General features: G+C 35.1%; 1 protein-coding gene across 2 annotated transcripts in view; it reads right to left on the bottom strand.

Annotated features, from left to right (window-relative positions):
- LOC115450985 (protein slit) overlaps positions 1–21,982 on the bottom strand; it is a 76,060-nt gene extending 54,078 nt beyond the window's left edge. For both annotated transcript variants that reach the window (XM_030179166.2, XM_030179167.2), the window contains exon 1: positions 21,835–21,982. The gene's annotated coding sequence lies outside the window, so the exon portion shown is untranslated. The remainder of the gene's footprint in view (positions 1–21,834) is intronic.

Genomic DNA, 21,982 nt, shown 5'->3' with positions numbered 1-21,982 from the left:
TAGTTTTTTCTAATTTTACATAATATGTATAATACACCAGCTCTGGCCACGCGATATGTTTTTTCGGGATAAATATTTTCCCGGGATAACAATAGCCTATAGCCTCTAAAGTAATGTAGCTTCCAATTAGTGAAAAAGAAAACAAAATCCGTTTAGTCGTTCCCGACATTAGCGCGTTGAAACAAATTCTGTTGTTTTATATATTAGTATAGACATATTTTAAGAAATTTTGAAGCTGACTTTTTCCAGTGGTCACGAACAATTGCGTCATGTTTAAAGGACATTGTAGCCAGTCCAGACAGATATAGCAAGACTTAAGACAAATCTTAAGAGCGCATCATACTACAACGCTATTTGTATTTAAACGCTTTGAATTTAAAGTGATTAGCGTTGCTGCAGTGGAGGCATTTAAAATCAGGCTAGCGACTTGAAAGTCTCTGATTACGAAAATATACAACAGATAGGGAATAGTGATTTTAATAGAGCTTTGACATGCTGTGGACATAGATTAATTATATTTACAACTGTTGTATTTCGTGCAAACGCTAGGCACAACTGTGGGAACAATCGCGGCCAATAGTTCGTAAACCACAGCTTGTTTGTAGAGTAGATTTTCAATCAGTAACTACGATACACACAAGTGGAATGTAATTGGCGCGTCACTCCGGCCGTGAGAATTGAGAAGGAAATATCAAACTCGCACGTCGAACAGTACAGTCGACGATAAAGTTTGCTATGCGATTTGGAAGCCTAAATTTACTCCGCTAAGGCCTTTTTGCCACAGAATCAGAATCAGTTGAGCCACGCTATAGCAAGTTTCTCGTTTAACTTAGTATCTCTACTTCAATATTTGAATATACACTTTTGCTGTTACATTTTGTGTTGCCAGTGTGATTCTCAACGTTGTGAGATCTCATAACATCAAACATAGTGATAATAACTTATTCAAAAGTTAACTACGTACCCAGTCTTTCAATACCTATATTAAAGTAGCAGCAATAATCTTCATCAAGGGATCACGTGTTGCCTTGCTAGTATTTTTGCGATAACGCCTTCCTTACGGCTCTTTTGTTACTCATTGTTTTTGTAAACACGAATAACCAATATGTGGTCTATTGCTGCTGATATCGTACATTTCAGCTAACTATAGCACCTCGAACTAGGCTTTTAACCATATCTAGTTCAGATTATGCAGCCTGTTACTAAGCCGAGCCTCATAATTGACAACAGTGTAGTGTCCAGTACAACGTAACACACAAGCGAAACTCAATTAGCCAACACGCTGTCAATCAGCTCTGACGACAAATAGCATTACGAGACGCGGACTGGCGGGCGGACAAGTCACAATGCCATTCATTTGTACTATAGTGTGGGTTTCAATGTTAGGTTTTATTTTTAGTAACATTACTATTGACTTAAAACATGAATGAATCCCTTCTAGCCGAATTTCGGCCACAGCGGTCAATCTTAACGAAGATCAGCCAGGTACGTAGGAAATATTATATGTAGTGCACAAGTGAGTGCGCAATATACAAGTGCACTCTCTGTTGCTTCACTCTCTGAGACTACGATCCCACATGACCGTAGAGTGATCAGGCGCAGGACCAACGGCTTTTGCGTGCTTTCCGAGGCACGGAGGTATCACGCCGCCATCTTCTTGACTCCGAGCTGCGACTGAGTAATTTTTAAGACGGAAAAAACCAGTCACAATTATTTTGGCCCGACCCGGGATTCCAACTCAGGACCTCAGCGCGATAGTCGTACTTATACCGTGTACAATTACAACTACGCCACCGAGACAGTCAACTTAGTAGTGTCAACTTTCTTTGTCTTCATCTCGTTTTTTTTCTGTCCCGATTACTGAATCTTGAATCTTTACCGATCTGACACTCTTTATACTCTGTATGTCTCTGGATCCTCGACCAGAGATAAAAAATAATGCTATTTTACCAGCGTAGTCCGGTGATGACGCTAAACGCTTTCAATCACAAATTAAACTTCGTGTTGTCTTTTAGATCTGTAAGTAAATTTGGCATGTTTTCAACAGTTCCATTTCACACCATTCACTCGAGTGAATGGCGGAAAGTCAGGATGTAATTTATCCATATTATGGGTGCGACGGTACGGCTGAGCGGGCGCGCGTGTTGTCCGTCCATCTCAGTTAACCACCCCGCAGGATCCATCGCGACCACCTACCACATCCCATTGAGATATATTTCACTCATTATTTATTTTTCTTTAATCTCTACAGTCACGCCTGTATAGCACAGAAGAGAAATGCTCTTTGTTCTTAATTCGAATACCGTTCGAAACTGTTAATTTTAAACTTAAAACGCAAATTGTTATTCCAATGAAAAGTATAATACTTATAATTATACAAAGAGCGGAATAATTAAAGTCCACGTGTTTTTAAAAGCCGTACTCTCACTTTATAATATAATACTTAGCTCGTTATACTTCAGTATAAATAAGTAAATAATGTGCGACCAAATTACAAGAACCGGAAAGTTTAATTATCATTACACACAAAAGCACATTTTCGTAACAAAAATACAACATCTTAAAACGCCACGTACAAGGTAATTAAAATAATCTCCACAGCACCTCGATCTGATAAGCATATCTCCGGGCACAGGAATTGCGTCCTTACGAAACTGCACATCAATCATTCCGCTCCCGCTCCCGTTCCGTTCCCGGCACGTCCAGATCTTATTACTGTGATATTATTATGACAAATAACCTCGCCTTCCCCTCTTAAAATCCGTATAAATCAACACACGTCAAAAAACTTAATTTTTGACGACCCAATTAACGCTAACGCCCCTTGGCGCACAGTGCATTTTTGATTGTGTATGAGCGGTTAGTGGGAGGGGGGAAAATGGTACAATATTGAGTACCACTGTCCCAGACATATTGGTCAATTAGTAATTATTTGTTCTTGATAAGATGCTGACCAACATATCAACAATAAGGGCAATTAAAAATGTTCATCAATTAGTTTTTGTTTAGTTTGTTTACTTAACTTACATATTTATTGTGTTTGTTGTTTATTCATCGCATATTATTGCACATTCCCGAATATTCAGGTAATGATAAAACAGTCCATTTGTAAGGAAATCTTTTTAAATATTTCAATTTAATAAACACACCGACTTGAAAGTATAGGCTATCATATTCTGCTCTTATGGCCTTTCTCTTTCGTTGTAATTTCCTGTATCAAAAGATTATGTTCTTATCACGGTAACACCAGTGTCCGGCACAGATTTGCTGACACCTGCGATTTTACGATCTCAGCGACGTATCGCGATGTTTGATGGAATTGCTACTGTCCAGCAGTGATTAAAACTGAAATGAAATAATTTATTTGAACCCATAAAAATTCTACTGCTATGTTTTTTTTTATTTTTTTTATATGACGAGACGAGCTTGCCGTTCGCCTGATGGTAAGCGATACGACCGCCCATAAACAGTAGAAACACCATCCAACACCTTGAATTACAAGGTATTGTTTGATATTTTACTCTGCTCGCCATCCTAAGACATGAGATGTTAAGTCTTATTATGTCCAGTATTAATTTTGGAATATCCATTAACGTCTCCCATCTGTGGAGAGGTTAACTACATTTAAGGTTACAAAATCTCATAGACTGACCGCAATTAACAATTGAGTGTAGTTTATTTTCAGTTAAGGACCTGTCACGGCGTAATCCCCGAGCTCAGTGCAGATGGAGTCAAACATGTTTACTGCTGCGAGCGGCCGAGATCTCGGGGAGTCTAAACAGAGCTATCTGATCGACGGAAGGAAGGAATGAGAAACATTTGGTACCATTTTAATGCTCAAGCAATGAAGCAAGGGTAGTCGATGATATAAACTACTGGTATCTGAAAGAGAAAATATTTGGAATATTGTTTTCTTTCGCTGTTAATTTAATGAATTATTAAAACTTCAAACATTAAATACAAGTATTTCTAAGCCTTTATAGGTTTTATATTATAAAGAGACCTACATAAGATTAAAACTGGTATGCGAAACTAACGGATGATTATAATTGCTCCTAAACCAAAAGTTACTAACTCCGACCCGTAACCCGACCCGTGCGATAGCATCATGTAAGTGAACTCAACAGCGTTACCTCTTATTCATATATCAAATGCGTTTGTACAGACCTGTCACAGACGGACCTTTGTCCAATTATCTTAATAGATCATTTATCTAATGACCATTATGTCTGACAACGGATGATTTGCAAGTGACAATCCGGTCGAGCCTCATTGATACTGACGTGAACTCTCGATGACCTATTATAATTCAGAGCATCGCGAAATATAGTGATATACAGTAATAATATGCTAACATAATATTCTCACGAAACACTCAACATAACATTATTATTTAGCGGCGCTATGTGAATGAATAATTAATATCAGTTGGAATTACTTATAAACATAGTCTGTCTTGTTACACAATATACTCCTTACATAATACATACATAACTATAGTTTTAGGATGTACAGGTAGATCTTGTTATACGATTGCTCAACATAAAATTCCAGAACTTGCATATATTTATATGCAACCTGCGGGAATTCACAGGAATAACCCTAGTGTATTGAAACCAGTTGTTAAAATTAATAATTAACTTCTTTGTCTGTATAACATCACATTAGTACTATAACTGTCATGGTGCTATATATTAGATCTGTCCCCATGGTAGCAGACTAGGTTCACGCAATAAACATGTTGAACAGATCTAAGAAGACGGTAGTATAGTCAGACTACCCGATATACAGCAATCATACAAACATTATAGTGTACAATAGGATATCCAGGACGTTAGGTAGACGATTGCGCAGGAGTCTGTAGTGAAATGCGAGGCCACTTCAACTCTTTCTCAGCAAATAATATAAGTATTTGTATGATCATGGCAAATTTCTTTTGAAATTGCTTCTTGCATTACCGAAAGATATAGAATCTAGACTTCAACGATACTCGTGACTCCTGTGGGGGTTATTATTGCGGTTTTTATTTTAAATAGATTTAATTAAATATCGTAATTCCTCCTTACTTTATAAAAGGAATCTTCTGGTTTTGTGATGTGTGGTGCATTCGGTCGGTTTTTGTTCTTGGGAGGTGGTTATGAAATATGATACGCGAAAAGCATTTCTACCATCCTATTTGTCGTCACTTTCTCACATATGAAATTGAAAAAGGATAGCACCGATCCCAAGGGCCTTGGGCGCCTTTGATGGACGACATCCAATACATGGGACAGATAAGTAATTTTTTCTAATATTTTTTGTTAATTTTTTTGTATTTGTGGCTTGTTTATGGTATTTCTAAGAAATTATTATAGATTTTATCGAAGTGTTTAAAGTTTGAACGTAAAAAAGACTATGGGTTTATAAAAAACTGATACCTAATTAAATGCAAGTTGAACTTTATATACTTAAATATATACTAGTAAATTTGGCCAACAGAATGCCATTTTTCAGTAGCTTGGCGCCTAACACGCGGAACAATTAATAAAAATAGAGCCATTACAAAAATCACACGTGATTTGCTAGTTAAGTATGAAAAGTATACCTATATGTGGACTATTTAATATTTCTAAGACTATGTTTACCAACCTACTTAAATATTTGATGTAAACACATATCATATATTACATATAAACGTATCGGGTTTAAACACAAAAGATCAGAACAAAATAAACAAGAGGGAAATGTTCATCCCGAGGAATTCCAGCGCACGCGCCGTTGATTTCAATCATATTACATTTATAGTGAAGGGAAAGTGTCGATAGAAAGTTCTCGATGTCGACTAATGATGTTACATAATCGTGGTTTACAGCTATCGCAAAACAAAATTAATGCAGTATTCTGAAGAAAGGTATATCATTTGAATAAGTGACCGTAGAGTTTTAGTCATCATCCTGCAGGAAATCATGACACATTAAATCTTCTTGCATTATCTGGATCTCTTAAAACACGAACAAACCAACCAGGAATATTTTGAATATCGAATAATAATCTACAAGTATCAATATGCGTACGTACCGTTTTAGTGTCTTTTTAATTTGGAGGCCAAAGCTGACTGCCTCACTTATCTAGCAGGCGTTAACATGGCCAATAATCTAGCTTTCGCCTATATTCCCTAACTTCCCGTCCCTCCCGCTCCTTCCGCGATCATTTCCCGTACGCCATACCACTGAGCAGTGTTTGGCCGACAATGTCACACATAACGCGCGCACGTGACTCCTCTCGCCGTAAATCAGTCACCAGTACCATTGATGTGCAAGAGCAGATGATGCTTTTATGACCTGGTGGATTTATCCATATTTATCCGAAATGTTATTGTTTTTGGAAGCGGTCGGTTTATATAAATTTAAAGCCGAACATCTCTCGTCGACTTGCCGTTCGACGTCAGTTTATTTGAATAAGAAAAAGATAGAGTAATATTATGTTTTGGTATAATCGGATTTAACTCAAATAAATGGAGCAAGAACATTCAGGAACCAAGATTCAGGATATTGTTTATCATGCAAAATAAATCATCAATAAAAGTATGAAGTGCACTCATTCGTTGTAATTTTATTTTGCACCTATAAAACCCATGTTTGTTACCGAAAACAGAGTGGAACGTTCCACACGGGCGGGCCCCATGGGACACCCATTGTACAGAGACCCCATCCATCTGATTAAATTTATTAAAACGGGAGCAATGACCTCGCAATTGAGCTAACAGTATTAATAAAAATCCATTCTCTGAATCGACAATGGGATTGAAATTGTCTCCGTGATGCAGTGCCGGTGTGTTTAATTTTACAATATGAAGTGTGGTATAGTGATAGTGACTGTTCTCTGCAAAGGACACACATTTTACACTAGTTTTAGCACACTGATGGGCCACGTTAAAGAGTTTTCCGGGATAAAAGTCCCGCTATATATTTTCTCGGGGTAGAAAGTAGCCCATATCCTTTTCAGTCTCAAACTATCTCCATACCAAATTTCAACGAAATCTGTGGGGGCCTTTTTGAGTTCATCGCATTAAGACAGGCAGACAGACGAGGGACTTTGTTTTAAAATATATTTTGTAGATCTTTTTATGAGGAACATTACCGTCATACAAGATTGTTGCGTAAACTTAAACAGTTACAACAAAACACGCAACGGAGACTCAAAAGGAATAAGTATTCTCCGTTTTTACAACATTTTTCATTGATGCTCCGCTCCTATTGGTCATATCGGGATGTTATATAGCCTATAGCCTACCTCGATTAATGGGCTATCCAATACTAAAAGATATTTTCAATAAGAATCAGTAGCTTCTGAGATTAGCGCGTGCAAACAAAATCTTCAGCTAAAGACTATACTATTATAAAATAATCTATACTATTATATATAGCTTTATATAACACTACAGATTAAATTGATTACTGGGTAACCTTTGCATGCTTGCTAATTTCAATCTTGCCCGGGACCTTTTCCCCGAAGAAGCTTGAAGTATTAGTTGCATGAAACTGATTACTAACCTTCAGACTCTATGCATGGTACATAATTATTATACGAGTATTCTCTCATACTACAGTCGAAAAAACAGGTGTCGATTTTAATAGAGTAAAAAGTTACATTGCAAAGAATTAACTATGATGCAATTTACTTTTTTAGAAGTTAAACATATTTCTCATGTAAGTGGTTGTTCGTTTTGAGAAATAAATAACTTAACTATGATTAACGTACAAGAAAAGGTCTTTTAGGAATTCGTAATTTCTTCGCGGAATCACACTATTATGCAACACTGTATACTATGCAAGGTCTGACGGAGTAATAATTTATCAATGAATCCAATTTGAAATGTACCAAAAATTTCCATGTACTTCAAAATCATATTCGTCCTTCTCCAGGTACGTATCCCACCCGCCCTTGCCGGTTTCTTACTTCACGAGATTGCAAACAGTTGATTGGAAGATTCCGAGAATATCTGCTATTAGCAATAGGTGCGTACAAGAGTGCACACGAAACTTATAATATTTACATAAGAACTTTTCTCATTAGGCCTATTTTAGCATGTATTTTATGACACAGCAAAAGATATAGCCCCAAAAATGGAGGGGCCGAGGGTAATATCGGCCTGAATGGTGTAGTATTTCAGCGATATCCTCCGCGAAAGAATACTTCAAAGGCTTTTCTGGTAAATCTTAATTTTACCAATATTGTTTTTTTTTCCATTGAACTAAAATCTTCAACAATTTAAATAACAACGGAACGGACAGAACCGGGTGCATTCAATTTTGCGCCCTTTATTTAACAACCCCTATAATAAGGGCCGGAGCTCGATGTAGGGTGTCTATCAAATAGCATACAAAAGTCTATATACCACTGCAAAAAAAAAATAAACATATATTTGCCAAATTGGAGATTTTAACCAAACTGAGTCTGCCTTGATAATATTACAAGAGTAAAAATGTAAGCAGAGTTGATAATGTACTCGAAAAGGGGAAAAAAACTATATTTCTTTTTTTATAAAACGAAATGAAGAACAAAGAAGCATGCTCGCATTAAGGTGAACGTCACGAAGATTTATAAACAGTATCAATACTACAAAACTTCGAGTTACAAAGCTTTTAATGGTACTGCAATGTGCACGTCACTTTGATATATTGGATATTAAGTATCGTAATGGCAAGTAATTACGTTGGCTACAATGTCCTTCAAATAAGGATGCACGAGCATTATCTTGCCTTGTGACAGAAAAAGTCAATGTTGTGTTACCCAAATGGGCCGGATAAGTTACATAACTTTCGTTTTTTTGGGCAAAAACGCATTATCGCTACCACCACTGGAAGTGGGGGGAGGGGGTGAGTGGAACAGTTTTGTTGCTTTCACTGGCCTTTTGTGAAAATGGGTTGTGACTGGAATAGATATGTTGCTTTGACAAGTCTTACTACCAATTGTAGACACTCGGGTATATAAAATCATCTGAACGAGGATTGGACTAAGTCCCTTCCCCAATTTATACCCTACACTGGCATACCAACCAAAACTCGCAATGGCCTTCTTCGACACATACGAGAAGCCTCGGTAAAGAAAAACCTGTCGCTATAATGATATTTGCGAATTCCATAGCATTGAGGTAGTAATTAAAATCCACATTTATTACAAACCATAGTCATCCTAGCGACACGTGGAAAGTTCGCGCTAACCCCACAGCGGGGGTAGCACAATTATCCATCAACAGTGACGGAATTTGCACAAAGATGACCACCCCTTACAATACCCTACCATATGTTAATGTTTTCATAATACTTATTTATAATGTAGTCATAATCATAACATTATTACGCAAATCTAAACACTCCTCTTTATATAAATCGTGCAAGGTACCTTTCGTTAATTGCGTCTAACACGAAAAAGAATTAACGTTTTTAAACGGTTTTATGTTTACTAGGTGGAAATAGATGATTTCTGAGATTTAGTACTTAACAAATAGCGACATGAAACTTCATATAAAATACACTATAAACCAAATTCGAACGCAATACTTTGGCTGTATGCGCTCACTATCTTTCCCTTTTGTTCTCAAAAAGGTTAAAATTGATTAATTTTGCGAAGAAGAAACTAAAGTTAAATTGGAAAATCGGTGCTGAAACCAAAGCGGAAATTTCAAAGATTAGCTGAAAGCACGTCGTGCCGCGGGGCAATTCCTTATTGTGGGTAATGCAATTAGCGGACCTTATTCTCCCCCTCGAAGGGTCGCGACAACCCCCTACCAAACATCAAACACTAACGGGGTACGAGATTAAAGTGTTAGCTGCACTTAGCCCATACGTTTGTCAGGATTTACTATGTGTACGGATTACGTAAGTAAAAAATTATGTCGGCTTTAGGCTATTGAGCAATGTTTTTTCGTGATTTAAATGTTTATATTTGCGTTCCACAAGTCTGATTTTTATAATCAGCTACTTTTTTAGTAAGTATTTATTAATGTTTGAATTTTCATGTTTTTCAATTTATCCAAGAGCACACGTTTTTCACTTACGAAATCTGTACATAAATCCCTTGTTCATGCCCGTAATTTAGACGTTTATATTTGCATTTCACAAACCTGATATTAGCTACCATTGTTAGTAAGTATTTAATGTTAGAATAACCATATTATTCAATTGATCTACGAGCACACGTTTTTCACTTACGAAATCTTTACACAAATCCGTTGTTTATGCTTCCCATTACAACCATATTTGACACGAATAAAGATCCTACAGGTTTTGAGTTCCGTCCGATGGGGATATCGAACTAGTGATCACTCATTTCTCAACTGGGATTAACAAACCGATAACAAAATGAGACAATATGATTTCCCACGGGAACTTGTTCATTCTGAATTGATAATTGAATTAGCATGTGCTAATCGAGTTAGAAGAACCAAAATATATGATGTCGAATTAATATAGAAAATACTTTGGTATCGTTTTACTGTGCTGGCGTTTTATAACCTGATCTGGTTACTACAATTGACACTTATTTGTTTTGTAATCTCGATACGGCAAAGAGGCCCTGATGGACTGGTAACTAGCTGTTGCGTTGGTCAGCTCTCCTTAAAATTATGTCGGCTTATTTGATACCAATTGACCCCGGAGCATTTACCGAATCTAGTACCTATAGCATTTTTTCATCGTGTACGCGTTGGTCTCTATTTAGGGCACTAAATATATCGGGTTCCCAGCAACTAAACATGGAGAAAACATTATGGGATTAGTTCAAAAAAGGATATATTTAAGGTGCTCGAGGGGATTTAGTATACAGATTCTTAGAAACTTAATCGTGGTCAATTTCAATTAAAAATGTAAATTCCAGCACCTCAGTCTGCTCTGTGACCATAAAGGGTAAAAGTATTCGTCAGGAGAAATTATAACATAAAAAATAAAATCCGCGATAAAATCCGAAAAATATTTTTATTTTAATGTAATTTCAAGACTCACAGCTGGGCCCTTATTCTGTAAGATAGTGTAAACGCGTAATGCGGCCGTGTTATGTTATCTTCGAGAAATGTGCGTGGAATGGTATTCTGTAAGCCAAATTTCTATAGTCCTAAACATGATGCGTTGTGTTAAGTGCAAGCACTTAACACATTGAAGTGCGTAACAAGTTACGCACTTCAAAATAACGTGCGGGATAGAGAATAAGGCCCCAGTTTTACAAACCGCGTGTTACATGCATATTCCCATAAAATATTGTTTAATGAAACACTCTATATATTCTAACAAAGCTTTGAAATCTCATTGTTCCTTACTTGATTAAATCTGATTTCATCAGAAAGGAGCATGAGAACAGTTGTAAAATCTACCTGCTCAATTCTTTAGGGAATTTGTCATTACATACAATTCTGACATATTTAGGATACTCTAACAAAAAATACTGACACTAATCTCTACACGTGATTGCATTTGATGTCAAAGAGAGTTTGTCAAATCTTTTAAATTAAATCTCTGGAATTTACTTATAACTTTTAGAACTATAAATGAGCAATTGAAATATTTTAGATAGCAAAAAAATTGGCTAAACGATTGTTGCTTTAAACCAAACTCATTAAAGCTTGAAAAGCGGAACTTCAACCAAGACATTCGATTTTCTAAGTCCAATTGAAATTTGGACTAACTACTACATCTAAAAACAGATCTTGCTTGAGACCGTTCAGTCGCCCTCTCTAATGGATATGTTAAAAGAATTAGAGTGTAAACAAGTTTCTTATATCCATCGACACATTGCTCGTAGGGATACCTCCTCTTGACACATTAACCCCTCAAATATCGAAGGTCCAGGTTTATTGCACTTAACTTAGATTACAGGTGGACGCCTATATTATTGTTAAATAGTTGGAAATAAATGTGTTACTAAACGCTTAGATTTAATTAATTACTATAATTCATTGATTGGGTTATATAAAGCGAGGTCTTGAGCCAAACCCGCAATAAATGCTATCAATTAAAGGGGCGGCCGGTACCCTCGTCTTGGGACGGAAAAGCTAGTTTCGTCGGACACTTCGGAGATAAGACAGGTTGCTGGAGCAAGAACTGACACGCTGCAACTTCCATATAAATCTTTAAAAACCCAAAAGATTCATTTTTTCAGAAACGTGACATTACCAACAAACATATTTCGACGTTTTGTTGGATTCCAATGCTTCACTAATAGCTGCTGCATACGCTAAAGGTATAAAGCTTTTGTCTCCACTAAGCTTGCCGTTCGCCTGATGGTAAGCGATACGACCGCCTATAACAGTAGAAACACCATCCAACACCTTGAATTACAAAGTATTCTTTGTTATTCCACTGCGCTCGCCATCCTGAGACATGAGATGTTAAGACTAATTATGTTCAGTAGTTACACTGATTACAATGTTCAAACCGGAACACAACAGTGACTACACACGGTTGCTTGGCGGCAGAATAGACATTGCGGTAGTACCTACCCTGGCGGACTTTCACATATGAGAGACCTACCACCAGTATAAATAAAATTCAGCACATTTAATTCTGCATTCTTACAAATCTGACCCCTTTACTTAATCTATTAAATTTAAACTTCTCTGGCGTTAAGAAAATTAAAAGGGTGTGGAGCCCGCAAAGCCATTTTAACTGGCTTATGATTTATGTCAGTTTAAAGATCGTTATCTTAATTGAATGGGATGCATGATTTATTTTATGACTTACTATTTATTATTATTGTTAAAAGATAAGGTGCCAGTGCGCTGACCATGGAATGCAAGATGAAAGAGTCTGTAACGTTATGGGGATTGTGTTGCTCAAACATCAACAGTTAAACTGGTAACTACAACTCAAACTGATTACAATCGTTTTATTAATAACGAAACTGCATAACATTGACTACTGACGCTTGATGACCTCTCGTTGAGTGTTTAGTCTCTACTGCACTTATGATCAGTGCAGTCATTTTTGAACCATAAAAAGGCTAATAAGGAATGACAAAAAGTAGTTTTGTTGACAGATCTGACACGAAGGACAGACAGTCAATATTAGCCTAGTGACAGACACATGTCGATACACATATGTTATCGATGTTTATTCATCGATGAATGATTGGGAATGGGACAGTTTTTTTTTGTTTATTTTACTCATTACTATTTTATTGTTAAATGCGTGACTCATGTTTTATTTCAGAAACAAAATTAACAATTTCACTTAAAAAACGCAACGTTTTATTTCTGACTATTTTACTCTCACTAACATTTGGATCTTTGTTAGAAGTAAACGTAGAAATAGCTAAAACACAGATTTGGATGATATTTGGCACACGGATAGGCTGTCCTGGGTTAATTTGCTCCCATTGGAAATAATGGAATTTTATAATCATATTTCATATTTATTATGACAGTGACGTCATGTAGGTGGTTCTTTGAATCGTTACAGTAGCTTAAGGAGTTTTGAAGAAGGAAAGACTATTCACGCGAGCGAAGACGCAAGCAACACCTAGTAAATTACAAATTAAAAAATAGATGATGTATGTATCTTTGATCTCAGAACTTAATTGGTTGCATTCCTAAGTTGCAGCAGTCGTTAAGTGATATTAAAACTTTATGGAGGTGGCATTAAAAAATACCTAGTCCCAAATAATTTACACACCACACATATTCTAGTAAATTAAGTATTACAATACATTTACCTTGTCGCAAATGACGCAAGGCTCGAACTGGATGCAGAAAAACTTATTAGTAAAAGCTAGTTGTAATAAGAGAATGTGAAGTAACAGTTCACACAGAACCAAATTGTGAGTCTGTTGACGAGGCGCGAGTCCTCGCTCGATACGTCAATATTTACCGCTAGGGATGGAGTGATGTCGATATCGACGCACTTTTATCGAGGTTTAGTTTTAAATGATACTATTAATATTTAAAATAGTCTAAGTTATACCTATATATTTAAGAAAAAATATTGTATGTTATTTGAGAACTAACCAAATTCCGTGTAACAAAATAACAACTTTGTGTTTATAATACCTACTTAATAATATTTCTTTTCACATCTAGATATAACAGTCTAAGCTCACAGTCGCAACCAAAGAAATGTAAACGGTGGCATTAGAAACTCTCATAAAACTATTGATGACCGAAAGTACCAAATTTAGATCGACCATAATAAATTAATGATTTGTTTATCGATGAGTTTGCTGACATCCCTTCACTATGTGAGAAGAGCCAACACTGTCCGTGACACACGCATTAACACCGCGCGACAAGCGGCCCACACTTAGATTTTTTCTTTTTCCACTCTCCTATGGTATTTATGTTAATTATACTATGCTTAATTAAAATTATCAGATAGAAACAGCTTTTAGAAGGTTCAAGTTTTTTAGGAAACTCAACCATTTGTCCGCAAACCTGTCTCAAATCTTTAAACAATAACATGTAAGTTCGAGTGAGTTTACGAGACTGTTATTTTGATTTAATCTTAATTCTATGATAAATCGAAGAACTCAGCGTAACAATTGAACGATTATGACTTTATTTAACTACATTAACTTAAATTCTGCATCCTGTAAAATACAGCAAAGTTTCAGTACTGCTACGTATGGGATTTTGTAAAATATATAAAATATCCCTTATCTACACGATATTTTTCCGCAATTTCAATTAATACCACAAACGATCGTCAGTCTGACGTTTATTACGAAATATGGCCTATTAAAGATGGCGGCCGACGCCTGTATGAAATTGGCTTTTATTTTTCATTGCGGTACCTGTAAATAAGATCTATATTTATTATACAATTTTCGGAACTTGTGAAACTGTTAAACTGAAAAAATGTTATGCGCCTCTTAATAAGCAATAAATGTTTACCTAATTCCTGCCCTTAAATACAATATAATAATTTTCGTTTAAAATTATAGCTATTTCAAAAATGTATTTTCACATACGTTTGGATTATATCCTTGCAATGAATAATAATACGATTTGTACGCGAAGAACTTGTTTAATATGTTAAGCGAAGGCGAAAAATATGCAAAATGCAAATCGATAGGGCTGAAAACGAAAAATGTTATATAATAAATATAATCATTTAGTTTTTAATTATTTATGTTGTCAATGGTAAATGCTGCGTACACCTATTAGTAGCACACGTATCAGATGCAGTATCTTAATGTTTTATTGCATTGAATGTTACAATATATAGTCCTGTTTGTTTACGTTGTTGCAATAAATAAATAAATATAATATTAATTTTTTTTCTTTGATAATAATAACAATAACTTGAGCTAGATATGAAGGCTGGAGCAGAAATCTATTCGATAGCAAGTCGTAATTTGTTAACATGCAGCTGACTAGTGAGCTTAGAAATCATTTCATTAGTGCAAATTACTCAAAGAATTCGTTCGGAAACTTGTTTACTTCTTACGATGTGAAAAACATAATTAAATACACGTTAAACATTTAAACTAGAACTAATGTTAAGAATAAATCGTTGGAAAATTGCACCAGTCGTTAAGCAAAGTCACAAGCTCTACGGGTGGTTTAAAATTTTAATAAATACAGCGCACGATCGCATAAATATTTCTGATTCGCTGTATCAAATATGTATTATGAGGCTCACACCAGAATTTATAACATAGCGACAAACATATTGTAAAAGTTTTTTGCAATTAATCATAATTCATAAGTTGAAACATAAGAGATCTCTGCAATATTAATATGTAGTTAAGACGTTTGGTCCATAGCGGCTTATTGATATTTTTTTAGTGAATTATATTCCAATTCTCCTGATAATTTTTGCTTGCAAACTCCGGGGTACATAGACTTAAAAGATTGCTTATCCTCGTGAGGTGTCATATCCCGAGAGAAGTTCAACGGACATCTGGTGAGATATACTTCCGCACGGTGGCTGTAATTACCATTAAGCTACGACAAATACACTCAGCGCGCCGCATTTATATGTAAATCACAATGCGAGCGAGATGGAGGGGGGAGTGTCATAAATCGATATGTAAATTGTATGCAAGCGCATCACTATTTGAACACGTTATCGGCGAGTCGCAGCAGAATACATTTTGCAACACTATAGAGATGTGTCGTGCAAAATATCGACAATACTATATTTTATTAAGCTAGTGCGATTAGCGAATAGTTAACAAGTCGTAGTTGAAGTTTTATTTTAAATTTTAAAATATCATAATGTTTATGTACTTAAAACATCACAAAAAAATCGCGCACCTACTCGTATGTCAGGAAATGTTATATATTTGTTCTAGTATCGGAAACATGTGGACTATTCAAATATACTTCCCAATATTTCCACAAATTTGTTCCGCTGCAAGAATCAAGACGTAGACCTCCCGTTCCTCACCTACAATTTGGTTCTAAAATTTTATTGAGGTTGTAAAGACCAATCTAAAACCCAGGACCACCTGCAGCGAAGGGCACTCGAAATCAAATTTTAACCCAAAACAAATATATTATAATAGCTCTATTAAACAGCCCATTACACTCAGCGGGAAAGAAACCAATCATTGTAAAGCAATTTAATGGATGTCCCAGTCGTATTTTAAGTAGGTTTTGTTGCAAAACATTTGAACATTAACAGCGTTCAAGGAGAAATAAACTTATCACGCAATGACAAGTGACAGAAGCTGCTGGACAGTGTCCCCCGCGAATGCAAATACTCCAAAAAATGCTGAATACGTGCGAAATGTTGGATTAAAATACTGCTTCATTTTAGATTTTTCAGTGTCACTTTGAGTTATTGAGTCTATATATTTTTTACAATCTTTTGGTCGCAAAAGATATGAGCGTTTGTTACACTAGCCAAAAGCCAAAAAGATATACATTTATAGTCTTTACATAAACATTGTAGAGACTCCACAAAGCCCCTTTACCGTTCCAATATTCAGCATAATTCAAAAATAATTTATATTTCACTGGAATTACGACATACAAATTAATCACACATTTCATACGTTAAGAATGTTTTATGTAATTTATTACGATACCTGTTTGGTTTACAAATCGTTGGACGCGCTATATTGAATTTAAAATTATAATTAATCGAATGCTAAAGCAACGAATATCAAAATCGAAGCGGCGATAGTTTTGTAACGAATGGAACGGGCTGTTGAGATGAACAATCGCGGGTTCCAACCAATCGGTACTCATGATTACTCGAAGTGACTTGTTCATTCGTTAAATATTTTAATTATCATTCGCTTTAATTACGAAGGAAACGATTGTGAGAAATTTCCCATGTCTAAATATTCTCTAAAAAATTTCGAATGCATGTGAAGTCTACCAATTCGCCTGTTGGCCTACTTGGTGGACAAAGACCTCCGAGTTATAGAAAAGGCACAATCCTAACAGATTTTTTCATTATTAATAAATATCCTTTACAAATCTAATCAATAGTATAGTTAAAACAGGAAAACATATAAGTAAGTAGAAAAAAATCAATATAAACAACAAACATGTCGATAATATTATCCCATCACTAGCATAGTTAGCGAGTGGATAATTAGGCCCTGTCTTGTAGAGCTGTTTGTTTGTCTGTCCGTGTAATTTATGCATAACTATAGAGAACTGTAGAAGGCAAGTCGTGAGCATACATGATACAATAGCACACGCCCGCGGCGTTGCTTATGAGAAACTGCTAGCTAAACGAAGAATGCCAGGACTTGGGAATATAGGGACTAGTAAATATTTCTTTCTTTTTCTTATTAACATCGTTTAGTCTTAGCAAATAAAAAGTATTACATCCCTAGATTTACTTCCATCGATAACTTACTAGATTCACAGGTTGATTAGTTATGCTAGTGCATTTTAAGATTAAATCAATGCTAGTTATCAAAATAAAATAGTACTTATAATCCAAAGATGCATTAAATCAAAATCAAATGTCAAATACTTAATTGCCATTGTCGAAATATTTCGACAAGTCATGGCTCCACCTACGCGTCGTTTTGATTAATGCGATAAATAATGAATTACGATTAATTAGTAGACGTAAGTGTGACCCTAGCAATATAATCCGACAAAATATCAAAGATATAATATAACTAGAATTTGACTAATAATACCTAATCTATTGTAAAAACCAAGAAAAAATATCCATAAAGTACGAATATCAAACATCTCAACCAATCTTAGTTCGTGAGAGAAAAAATTGGTGAATAAAAATCAATTTCCCGTCTAGACAGGTTAACTTATTTATTGGATACTCCCTTTTACGTAAAAATAACAGATTCAATAATTTTCCGCTGATATTCATCGATTTCATCAATATTTTGACAATTTAGATTTCCCACAGTCGTTTCCATACTTCGCAATACATGTCATCATAAATAATTACCCAAACAATAAGCCACTAAGAAAACGTGTTCCAAATAAATTCAGACCCAAGAACTAAATGTTTAACACTATATTAGAGTTTTCGTATATATCCAAATCACAGAGAATCCTCGCTGCTTTTAATACAGACCAAGTTTTTTCTTCCTAAAGTCATATATCCAGATGAGTGCACACCCCACCCTAAAAAGATTGTTGGTCGGATTGCGTTGTACATATATTATTATTGTTTTTAAGTGTCGTCATTAGTTACCCGTGGAATGTTTGTCGGGACCTCGAAAAAATTTAGTAGATATTGGAAACGTGGGAAGATAAACATTAAAATCAAACTTTTAGATAAATTTGATAAAGCTCTTATCAATCCTTTAGGGTTTTTGATTGCGTCCGTTAACGCTTCAGCTATTGGTCATCAATTTCCTTCGAATAACCAGGTAAATAGGAATTCTTAGAAATAAAAAAAATGTTATAGTATTAGTTTTTCTTACATGATTTCTTTCTGAATTATCTTAACGACTTCAGTCATATGGCAATAATCTGAGTCTATTTGGTGCAATGCAGTTTACAAACTAACCTATATTAGAATAAAATACTACAAACGAGAATGAAAGGCATGTGATGATAAGTGGTCACCGCCGCCTAAAAAAATCGACTGGCAAAAGGAATTAAGGACTTGTTGCCTGCCTTTAAAAAGAGGAATGAGATGGGAAGGGAGAGGGGATTTACGACCTCCGGCAATCTCATTGCGCGTATAAAATGCCAGAGTAAAGCTACCATTTCACGGCATTTTTCTGTAACACTCAGGAATTTCTTTGGTTACGCAGCTCACTTAAGCTGGGACATTGGTAATGGAAAAAAGACTGCTTAGTATATATAAAGTATGAGATCGGGTTTGCTGAAGCCTTTATCGACTCTCAAAATACTGGTAAAACGAAATGAGATAGTTAGGAGGTTTTCTTGAAGACGTCCTTGGGTACATAAGAGGATTATATCGCTTGGAATTATTTTAAGCTTATTAGACATGGAGCTACGTGCCAGTATGTATTATCCAGTTTTTAGTGGACAGAGTCCACTAGAAATAACACTTAGTTGCTACACACGCCTACATTCAAGTGTTCTTAGTGACATATTCACTTAACCGACCATAATTAGTTAATGCGTTGACGACATACATAAGTAATGACGTTATCCAATTATTAAATACAAATTTCGTTTAAAAAACATTACAATAAACTACTGGTTTACTTAGTATTACGATCGTCTGCTTTTTTAAATATATACTTCAACTTCATGGCTTGATGGGACGAGATTTATGTTATGATACGCCATGTTTTGTGACCCGTGATTCCTCATGTATACGAACGTGACACCTGCTTTGTTAACCGTGTACGAAAAAAGACCATCGACCAATTTCATCGCTTTCTTCAAGTTATAGCAGCAATCATCATGCGTCCGCTATTAAACTGTGGGTGCTTGGGTTTCGACGAAGTCATTTGTGCAAGTTTTTTTTATTAACTTTTGGATTATTTCCTGTTCGTTCTGCTTATAAGACTACAGTCCAATAACAATAATATTTTAAGTTTTACTATCGATATTTTCTACTACAATAAAACCTAGCGTATACTAGGTCCGCTTTAGGCGCCGTAAATAATACTATTTTCATCTAGTTAATACTTCATGAAAATAGTATCAGTTTGTTATGTTAGGCGAATTCTATTAAAATGAAAATCAAAAACAGCTATCGTAAATCTTTAAGATCCTCCTGAATTTAGATTCAATTGATATATTTTGAAGTAATTACGCCAAAGACAATATTGACAATAGCTGTACTTGAAGTTGTATTGAGAAGACACGGAATTTGACTTGGTGAATAATCTGGTTGTTATAAATATGGTGGCCATAAGGTCGTGACGAGTGGAGATAGGGTGTTAAGAAGTAAGTCCGAGCGTCAATTCATTAGTAGGGGTCCTCCTCAAGGATGAGTATTTCATTTATTTTTTATAGTTAACGATAGCTAGCTAGTAGCCACAGTGTCATAGTGTCGATGATCCATTATTAACAATGGCTTTTATTCGATTGTTAGGAACCGCATGGCTGTCAAATGTTGATGAAAGGTTGAAAAAATTACGACAAAATATTAAAAAGGTGTCCATAATAAATGCAACGGATATTTAATGGGTACCTACCTTCTTACGAACATACCCAATAGGTAGTTATCTACCTTTTAAATTCAATGTTAACTATGCATCATATCATTTGTAATTATACAGAAGCACAAAAATATAACCCGGTTTTTTATGAATAAACCTACCTAATGAGTTAAGTAAGAACAAAAGAACGGATGCCTAATATTGATAGTAACTAAAAAAATTAAGTAGATATATCTAAAGGGGCTCTTATCACTATCGGCGATTGCTTCTGTTCTACATTTAGGTATAAAATAATTTTATTTTTCTAAGTAGATACTATTATCTGTATTAGTTTGGAAAATAATTGAAATGCCTATAGAATTGTACTCACAAGAAAATAAATGACATTCCAGAGCTGAAAAATGACCCAAAAATATATTTTTAGGAATTAAGTACCTTTCTAGTACCTGGTTAGTAGGTACTCAAGCCTTCCGCGTTTCCATTCTCATGTAATCCGGGGAAATTTAGATTGCCACATCACGGGTATGTAGAGTTGGGAAATCTTGAATAATCGGGAACGCGTCCGTAACATACCATATCAAGACATAGTAAATTGAATTATTGTAATAGGAATTTAAATTTTAAATATATCAATGTGAAAAAATCACTAAAAACGTATACATTTTTATGATATGATAACATAAAAACTAAGTACAATATTTATTATCGGTATACAGTATTATTTAAAAATAAATAGATAAATAAATTATAGTTTTTTTTATTTATATTTGGTTATTATACCTATAAGAGGTCGGAAAAAATATTCCCAGAGGAATGAGCACATAAAAGTCTATGTACCTGCACTTACATACCTAGTTTCATTATAAGTTTCTGTAATTACTTATAATTTAGAAAAATATGGTAGGTACAATTTTAAAATAGGTAGGGAGGTAGGTAGGTATGTTCTCTTTCGATTTACACATTTTATTTAAATATCTTTAATCGTAACTTGAGTACTTACTTGTTAGTGATTATACAAAATATAAACGAAATAATCATTATAATATAGTGGGTACCCACAATTTTTTTATAATAATTTAAATAAAATACTAGGAACTTACATAGTAGATAGGTAGTTAAATATATGTAATTTATGAAGTTTCGAATAAATTACAAAGTATTATTAGTAATATATAAGCAACCCATTGCGTGAGAAATATCTGAACATTAAAACATCGACGAAAATATAGAATTTCGTGTGGTCAACCATCAATACTCAATTGGCTTACAATAAACGAAAGGGTCCCTTCATACAAGCTTTGAAATGCTTACTGAAGGTAAAACATAGTTAGGTGAGCTTACCTATGGCGCAAAATCTTCCAAAACACACAATAATAACTTATTAATCACAAAGCACAGTAAACAATACACAAAAATGGTTTTTTGTACGTAATTTTTAGTATAGCACAATCACACGCGCAACGGACGCACCCTCACACAGCGAAGGGAA

The sequence above is a fragment of the Manduca sexta genome, chromosome 26 (genome assembly GCF_014839805.1).
Source record: "Manduca sexta isolate Smith_Timp_Sample1 chromosome 26, JHU_Msex_v1.0, whole genome shotgun sequence".
NCBI lineage: Eukaryota > Metazoa > Arthropoda > Insecta > Lepidoptera > Sphingidae > Manduca > Manduca sexta.
This window is presented reverse-complemented; position numbering and strand designations above follow the sequence as displayed.